A 9,806-nucleotide genomic window follows, 5' to 3' on the forward strand; every position below is an offset into this window, starting at 1 on the left:
TGTGTCCAGGAGACCAGGTGGGAAAGTAGCAAGGCTAGAGGTTTCGGAGCAGAGTCCAAGCTGTTTTATCATGGCATGGATAGGAAGAGAAATGGAGGAGTTGTCTTGAAGGAGGAGTTCATTAAGAATATTCTGTTGGTAAAAAGAGTGTCAAACAGAGTGATTAATTTGAAGGTAGGAAATGAAGGTGTGATGCTCAATGATGTTAGTGTTTATGTCCCACAGGTAGGAGGTGAGCTAGAAAAGGAGAAATTATGGCATGAGTTAGATGAAGTGATGCTGAGTTGAGAGAGTGGTGATTGGTGCAGATTTTAATGGACATGTTGGTGCTGGCTACAAAGGTGATGAGGAGGTGATGGGTAGGTTTGGTATCCAGGATAGAAACGAGGAATGACAGATGGTGTTAGACTTTGCAAAAAGGATGAAAATAGCTGTAGTGAATACTTTCTTCAAGAACTACACCTAATTTGATCAGGAAGGAGAGTGCTCAGTGTGTCATCTGTAAGGAAAGTATAGATAAAGAGACTTGATGGTGGAATGAGGAAGTTCAGGAGTGCATACAAAGGGAGATGTTAGCTAAGAAGAAGTGGGGCACTGAGAAGACTGAAGAGTAGACAAGAGTACAGGAAGGTACAGAGTAAGATGAAGGTAGAGATGGTAAAAGCAAAACAAAGGGCCAAGGGTTGGATAGTAAAGATACACTGTATAGATAAAAAGACTAGTGAGGCAGAGAGCTAGAGATTGTAAGTACATGCAGCAGGTTAGTGTGATTAAGGATGGAGATGAAAATATGTTGACAGAAGCCGGCCGGAAGTGTGATGGGAAGATGGAAGGAGTAATTTGAAGAGCTGATGAATGAGGAAAACAAGAGAGAGCAAAGAGTAGAAGAGGTGACTCTTGTGGATCAGGAAGTAACACAGATTAGTAAGGCTGAAGTGAGGCAGGCATTGAAGAGGATAAGGAGTGGAAAAACATTTGGTTCTGATGATATACCTGTGGAGGTATGGAAGTGGCAGTAGAGATTTTGACAAGGTTGTTCAACAGGGACTTGGACAGTGAGAGGATGCCTGAGGAATGGAGGAGAAGTGTGCTGGTGCCCATTTTTAAGAATAAGGGTGATGTGCAGGGCTGTGGCAACTACAGAGGAATAAAGTTGATGAGTCGCTAAATGAGATTAAGGGAAAAAGTAGTAGAAGCAAGACTAAGGGCAGTTCAGTCAGGACCGCTTTAGTCAAAATAAATGATTTATTTACAATAATAGTGCATTAGGATTTATATAGCGTCTTCGAGCACTTTACATTGATATGCATGCAATCGTATATATGGCGGTATGGGTCTATTCCAGGACTTCCTTGCCCTTTCCGCAAGCTTACCTGGAAAGCTGGCGGTAGGACGCGCACTCCTCCCTGACCTTCCCTGTGCCCTAGATAAAGGCTAAAGCAAGGAGAGCGGCTAGCAGAAACCCCCTGGAACAGAGGACAGCAGATGTTAATGACAACAAAATGACACCCAGTTAGTTGGACACATACTGACCTGGAGGAGTTGGGGTGGAGGTGGGTTGCGAGATGCTTGCTGAGGTATGAGGCATCTAAATAAATAATAATAATAAATAAATAAAGTTGAATCTGTCACAGTTTTAGTGCTTCCTGTATGTGTTGGCCAATACGGAGCCAATCTGGGCGGTTGGTTGATAGGATGTGTGGCTGACTTGACGTCCGCGGCCTGCCTGAACTAACGCTATGCTCAATAAGTGAACATGTGTGAGTACCAGCATGGTTTCATGCCCAGAAAGAATAAAACAGATGCAGTGTTTGCTTTGAAGATGTCGAGAGAAGGTCAGAAGGAGCTGCATTGTGTGTTTGTAGATCTAGAGAAAGCTTATGACAGGTGCCCAGAGAGGAGCTGTTGTTATGTATGAGGAAGATTGGAGTGGCAGAGAAGTATGTTAGAGAGGTGCAGGACATGTCTGAGAGCTGTAAGACAGTGGTGACAAATGCTGTGTTACAGAGGAGTTCAAGGTGGAGGTGGGAATGCACCAAGAATCAGCTCTGAATCCCTTCTTGTTCACTATGGTGATAGACAGACTGACAGATGAGAATAAACAGGAAGCTTAATGGACTATGATGTTTACAAATTACATTGTGAGAGTAGGTGGAGGAACATCTAGAGAGGTGGCAGTATGCCCTGGAAAGCAGAGGAATGAAGGAAGGAATAAAATAAAATAAAATAAAAATTCTACTGATCTGTGCAATAAATGTAATTATCATCTGTGAATTTAGGGTTTCCTGTTTTTAGCCATTTCATCACTGGAAATGCTACTGTAGAATTTAATGTGTTGCCAACTTCTTTTGTAAGAGTTGCATGAGTTGAATCACCTTTGCTAGAGGGGTAAAAAAACTGTTAATTTCACAAGCTCTTGTTAACTTACATCTTCAAATGTAATATAACAAATTTGATAGAATTTGATTATGAATACATATTCCATTGTCTGTGAAATTTACATTTAATTTGAATAATATTCCATTAAAATTGCCTTTCTGCTGTTGTTGACTAAACTAGGAACATTATTGAGTTTTATCAGTATGTAAGAAACTAAGAGTAAAGGTAAGACCAAGAATACGCTGCAGTTTTATTTTTATTGAGTATGAATTGTGGAATTGCAATGGCAAATTAAGAAAACAATGCGCAAATGCGCTCTTTCTGTGAGGCGCTATGAATATAACATTTTTCCATGGCCAAATATGTCTGTGTGTGTGTAATTATGTTGATATGAGATATAAAAACACAACCAAGTCAATGTGCAAGCTGCCAATTGAATGGTAAATTTCAGCTACTCTATAAATAGGTTCAAATATTTGTAAATCTGACTCTAAAAAAGTCAGTGCCTCACCAGCCACAAACCTCACCGCACACCACTGTGTTTGAGTGAGATGAACCCAAGTGGAGCAGTGAGATTACAGGGAGTAGAGATAAAGAAGGTGGAGGATTTTAGGTACCTATGGTCAACAGTCCAAACAATGGAGAGTGTAGAAAAGAGGTGAAAAGGTGTGTGCAAGCAGATGGTGGAGAAAAGTGTCAGGTGGGATGTGTGACAAAAGAGTATCAGCAAGAATATAAGGAAAGGTGTACAAGACAATGACAATGACAAGACAATGACACTAAGAATCATTAAACATGTGATGTGATGTTAAATCGTCTTGTGCCAAAAGATGGTAGTCACATGAGGTTTATCGTTTGACAGTGGCGTGGGAGCTGTGTCTCAAATATGGGAAGGATCTCATTTTGGGACACATCATCAGTAGTAGTTCTTTGAATCGGGGGGTGTTTTGGCCTTTTACACACTAGACATCCTCATCAAAGGTGGCCAACTACAGGGTGATCAAGCCTGAGCTTGCGTCCCATAACTGTTTCCCTCTCTCTCCTATGTGCAGCTTTGGGCCAATTTACTCTCGGTCTCTGCCCTATGATCTCTTCTGCTGCTCTTTGCTCTGTTCCTTTGGAGTTCTATCTAGCTGCTCTGAATGAAAAGACAGGAGGCAGAGCTGGAGGTACCAGAGATGAAGATGTTGATGTTCTCTTTGTGAGTGACGAGGATGGATAGGGTCAGAGGAAGACCTTTATGGATGGAGTGAGAGAGGATGAAGACATGAAGTCAGTTGGCGTAAGAGAAGAAAATGCAGGGAATGGGGTTAGATGAAGGCGGAGGATTTGTTGTGGCGAGGGAACAGCCAAATTGAAAGGAAGAAGAGAAATAAGTGTGCTTTTCAATAAGTAGGTGTCAGCACACACCTGACAGTGCAAGTTCAATTACGACCTTGATAAATAAGGGAGTTGAAAAATCAACTTGGGTGAACATGAGAAATGTGACATTGAATAAGAAACAAATAATCATGAAAAGAGAAGAGAAATAAAGACATGGCATCATATTAAGTCCTCTCAGGTGTAACAGCTGGAGATGTGAGCTGATCAGAAATACGCTGCTGTGACCTATAATTTTTATCACTTTTTTATTTTTCATTTTTTGTATGTATTGGCATAAACTGTGATATATTCTTGGAGAAATGTCAAAGTCATCGCTTTCTACAGAACAGAGATTGTTGTAAACACAAATACGCCCCATGTCTCTTTCTCACAAACACATTTGTCTAATCCTGCCCTCAGCACAGCTTTGTTCCAGCGAGCAAGTGGGTTTAAAAACAAATGACGTGCTTGGCCTTTTATTATGTTCCGGACACTGTTTTTCCTGAGGCTGGAATGTGGACAGGAATGTGTTGTTGCTCTGCTAGCACTCAAAGAGAGAAAAACCAATCATGCTATCACGTCAAAGAAAAAAGAGAACAAGAAAGAAAGAGACATTCTGAAAAAAGGAGGAACTTAAAAAGAAGCAAGGGGGAAAAGTTCTTGGAAAAACAATTCATTCTATTACAGTTCAGAGTAAACTAGGGGGTAGTTCAATCTCTTCAGTGTGGTTAGAGATGAGATGGGAAGTTTTTACAGCTTTTCAGTGGCCTACTCTCTCTCTCTCTCTCTTTCTCTTTCTCTCGTTTGACTCTGGTTTTCATTACAGCTGTTATGATGCTCTACACTACAGCCTTGCCAACAACTACACGTTTATCATTGGGCTGCTTGTTGAAAAGATGCGAATGCAAGCTTGTTCTTTTATGTCATTTTGAATCAAATCCTAAGCGAGTAAAAAAAAACACTTATGTTTTGCAGAAGGAAATAAAATAGATCGACCCCAATGAAAGGTCACTGCTGTGATAAGTGAGGGGTGGGGCATTAGCTTTAATCTATAGATGAGGTTAATATATTCTTCATATTTGTATCAAGGTGATAATTATCTTGATTCTTAATCTTATAAGACAGTTTAAAAAGTAAATCACTTTCTAGTTAGTTGTATATACTGTATGTAGTGACATCATTCACCATTATGCATGAAATATATATTTTTTTTCCAAGATTGAGCATCAGATGTATCTTGTACAACATTTTGGTGTCCAGAGATCATCAAAATCCCCTGACCAAGATCAGATCCAAATACAAATGGAGGTTTGGGGGGGGGGGGGGGGGGGGGGGGGTGATGTTCTCCAGATGTACAGAATGTCTGGGATTATTTTGTTTAAAGATTTTCCAGCCACAGTCTAAACTTTGTGTGTTTGAGGGTTACATTAGGTGGCCTTATATTCAAAACAAGAGCAAACGTGAGATTGCAACAGGCAAACTATGCACAGTGTTGAGTACAATACAGGCAAGATGGATGGTTGACATCTGTTTTCAAGCAAATTATCTTTGATTTATTGATGAATAAGGCCTTTGATATGGATTGATTTAATAATGAAAAATAAATAAAACGATCGTGGATAGTGATTTTAAGGATATTTTTTATTCAAAGGATTATTGAATATAGGGAAGTTTATTGTAGGATTTATATAATTATAGTATTTCTTAAAGAAACAATAGAAGAAGAATAGTTCACAAAAAACACTTGTTTGTCCCTGTGTGTTAACCCTGCCATGAACTGGCAACCTGTCGATGTAAAAGCATGTATGAGAGTACAAGGTACAGCAGAGACACAGAGACCTATTTGTATCAGCAGGCAGAGCAAGTGCAGGGTGTTGTCCAAGGCATCTTGTACCGAGACTTAACCTCAGAGAGGGGAAGAATGTACCAAGATGGATGACAGAGGGTCTAAATGGAAAATAGGTGGATCAAAGAGTAGGTAAGACCGAGGGTAGAAGAATAGATAGAGGATTGTAGGGAGGGAGGGAGGATGATGGGGGTCGGATGAGGGATGGCTAGATGGTCTTTCTTTTGATCCATCATTGAGTGATGTTCCATTGAGGGTGTTGACTGAGACCACCTGGGGGACACCGGGGAGGCTATGTGTTTGTTTATTGGCGCTCAGGGGGAGGGGTATCATTCCACCGTGGATGGCTGTCAGATTCAGAGCCTCACACGTTAGGTGATTGAAGGAAAGTGATGGCCCACTTCCAGACCCGTGTCAGTGTCTCTGGAGCTCTCATTGAGGCCACTGAGTGATTTCAATGATGGAAAATGGCTTTCATTAGATTGACATAGGAGAAGACAAACACGACTGTCTTTTGTCCTTTAAATCTTTCTTTGATAATTATGGTCAATGGCAGATGAATCAACCAATCGTGTTTCATGACTGCTTTTGCCCAAGTGGCTTTGTTTTGTTCAGATGTTCTTTATGCTAATTATTTATTTATCTTCTCCATCCTACCATCAGCCTCCATCATTCATATAATAATGTGCTGATTTCTAAATGAGACTCCCATCCCCCCTTTCACATCTTCTCCCCAAGCTGTGGCGTCTGTGCCCATCCTCCAATCCTAGCTTGTGTATTTTAGTGGAAGACTCTCACACACACTGACACAAGTGACCTCATTTTGGGGTCAACACAGACTGAATCTATCTTTTGAGACTTGTTATCAATCAAAATGAAAACATACACTGCATGGTAATACATTTCTTTTCTCTAACTTCTAGCCTGCATCACTCCTAATCCATTTATTATTTTCAGATATAGAATTCAAAAGGAACGTGGTGTTCTTCTAAGTTTGACTTTTCAAGGATTTTGTCACAGATTTGAAAAACTCTTTATAACCTTGCTGCTCTGTGTGGCAAACAAGAAGCTATGGAGATTAAAACAAAACAAAATCACTGAGAACTTTGAGAAATATGAGAGATAAGGAAAAAAAAATAGACGGAGATGACTATACAAGAATTAGTTACATTGTATTCATTCAGTTTATCAGGATGAGGAACCGAAATATGAGGAATACGACTTGTTTATTACCTTTATTCTAACCCAGGTAAAGATATTGATAAGGTATCAATGTGATGAAAACCTTCTCTAGAGGCACAAATTCTCTTTTTAAGAGATACACCCTAGCCCTTTTCTAAGTTTGGGGGCCAATCACCACAGAGAAACCCTAAAATCATCCCCATTCATTCACATTCATACCATGAAATGTGGGCAGATTGTCTTGCCCAATGTGTAGGGCTGTGGGGGTCGCCAACCTCCCACCCATCAATGGCTATTAGTATAACATAATAGATATTGGTCTTGCATTGCAGCTCTGTTATTATTAGTGTGTTTTTGAATAATTGATGTATACGTACCCTCTTTCTTTCACTTCTGAATCCAAGTACCGCCTTTGTCCAACTACAACGTTTTGCTCAGAAAACTATTTAAAAACAACTATTGAGCATAATGATGGAATGAATGAGTGATAACACACATTTCATTTTGTGAATAAGTGGAAAGAATCAGCATTTAGTGCACTGGTTCCCAACCTTTTTTGGATCGTGACCCTATTTTGATATCAAGAATTTATGGCGACCCCAAACACATTTTTTTCTAGAATTAGTTTTTGATCATGTTTGAGATCATATATACTGTACATTTTTTTTTTTTTTACTGCATTTTAGTTGAACTAGATTTAAATTTCAAAGTGAAGTTATAGAAATACGGTTGTTTAAGATTGTGTTTTAATAAAAAAAAAAAAAGAAAGAAAAAGGAATGATTAAAACATTTCTAAAATCTATTTTACTTTTTTTGAAATTTCAGGTGACCCCACACGGGGTCCAGACTCCAAGATAGAAAAACACTGATTTAGTGGCTCCTGAATAGATTTATTTCTATAGTTTTTATAATTTCCGCCTGGTGTGGGACCAAGACTGACTCTATATTTGTTAATTTCCCACTCTCTCACTCTCTCAAGTACCCCCTGTAGTGCCATTGCGTACCCCTAGGGGTATACGTACCCCCTTTGAGAAACCCTGGTATATGTGACCAACATTTAAACTGAGCTTTGGGACAACAAATGGAATAATTAAGACCCGTCAAGGCACTGTTAGCTTAATGTTTAATGAGTAACTATACCCAAAACCACATTTTAGTCAAAACATTTAAATTTGGAATATTTTGTTGTTTAAATACAATGTTTTTATTGGCTGAGAATGGTGGTTTATGAAGTTTCAGTGACTTCTTGCATCATGACATACCACTGTTGGCCACGCCCTTCCTATAAACACCTGTTGACTCTACAATCTGTGGCCAATAGGTTGGAATGAGAAAATAGTGAATAGAGTGGTATAGTGAGTATTGAGTGAGTAGTTAGCATAGCATTGATAGTGTTTTAGGAGATTTTTAAGTGTAGACGTGGTGTGTTTTAATGGCTCCAGAGCTAATTATCAAAACCTCGGGGTTTAGTAAAAAAAAATACACATTAAACATGTTAAAACAATTTAATTCAAGGTTGTTGTTTTTCTTCATTGCACCAGCATCTAATAAACTCATTGAATCTTGGAGTCCACTTCATGCTTTATGCTATTCAAGGTTGCAGGTGTTTGTTTTTGTCAATACAAGATTACATTGGGTGCATTGAAGGGAGCAGCCTGGAATGTGCATCAATGAATCACACAAAATAAACATACAATCACATCAACACAGGGTTAGGGGTAATATTGGGTTTATTATTTTTATGATTATTTACAAATATTGTATATTTATTATTATTATTGTTTAAAATATGTTTATATTCTGCCAGAACATTTTCCTGAAATACTAATTTATGGCACTAACTCTGTATATATTATCTTTATTTAGGATGTCTTTCTTTTATGTTCTTGCCCGGTTTCACAAGCTAGATGCAATGGAATTTGGTTTATAATGCACACAGGAGCATCTATGTTTTGAATGACAAATGTATTTTCCATTCTACATATTACTTGTGTTTGTTATGGAATTCATTCATAATAGGTTTGGCAGAAGTCTTGCCATTTTTCACATCATTGAAGGGTTTTATTAATATCATTTTTCAGCTTCAAATCTCTTCCTATCTGAGTTCCACGACTACAGACACCACCGATAGTGATCTAAAGCATGTTTTCATGAAGCCCAATAACTTTTTTTTTTGTAAATTCTCACCACATTCATTTTCATATATCAAACTTCACAAAGTATTCCACAGACATTTTTCGAGTTATTGAATAAACAAAGCAGTAGAGCAGCTTGTAAATGACGGAATTACCACAGTGTCAGTCAACAGGAATTTCACCAAGGCTGACCTTGTGCTGTGAGAGTGAATTGTTGCAGGTTGTGACATTCATGACAGCTTAATTTGTTTTTCACTATTGCATGTTTCAACACACCAGGAAGGCAAAGGACCATCACTTACCCTAACAATGGAAATACATTCATATTCATCGTGAGTTTTGCTGAGTGATAACTTAGTTTATGAAGTCCTATCTCAGGTTATGTTATTATCATTATGAAATAACCCGTAAAAGTTGAAATAATTGAATGTGTGGTTCTCTCAGCAGTCACAGAAGCAGATGGTGTTTCCTTCTAAGGAACTGGTGGTTGTCTGCAGGTTGTGGACTGTCTCCACCAACCACATCCGTCACACTGGGGCGAAAGCAGGGGGGGAGGCAAGGGCTTGTAGCGGGGGACCACTCCTAAAAAAAATCCCTCATACTCCGCTTTCGGGGAGGATGCGGTTACTTTGAAGAGGACCGCACACTCAAGGGTTTCCAATTTAAAAACCTGACATCATACCATCCACAGGGCTACTGTTTTCTAAATTTACATCCCGCTAAACTGGTTTGAAACACTTTTTTGGGGGTTTACCTCTCGTCCCAAAGTTGTCATTCTCATTGAAATAAGTTTATGCAAGCGTTGTAGAAATAAAGAGGTACTCAACCCGTGCATGAGAAAACATGTTTGCCAGGTAATAAAGACACACCCTAAGCTGACCTGCAGCTGTAAACATTCACAC

Source organism: Gouania willdenowi, chromosome 21, assembly GCF_900634775.1.
Source record: "Gouania willdenowi chromosome 21, fGouWil2.1, whole genome shotgun sequence".
Lineage (NCBI taxonomy): Eukaryota > Metazoa > Chordata > Actinopteri > Blenniiformes > Gobiesocidae > Gouania > Gouania willdenowi.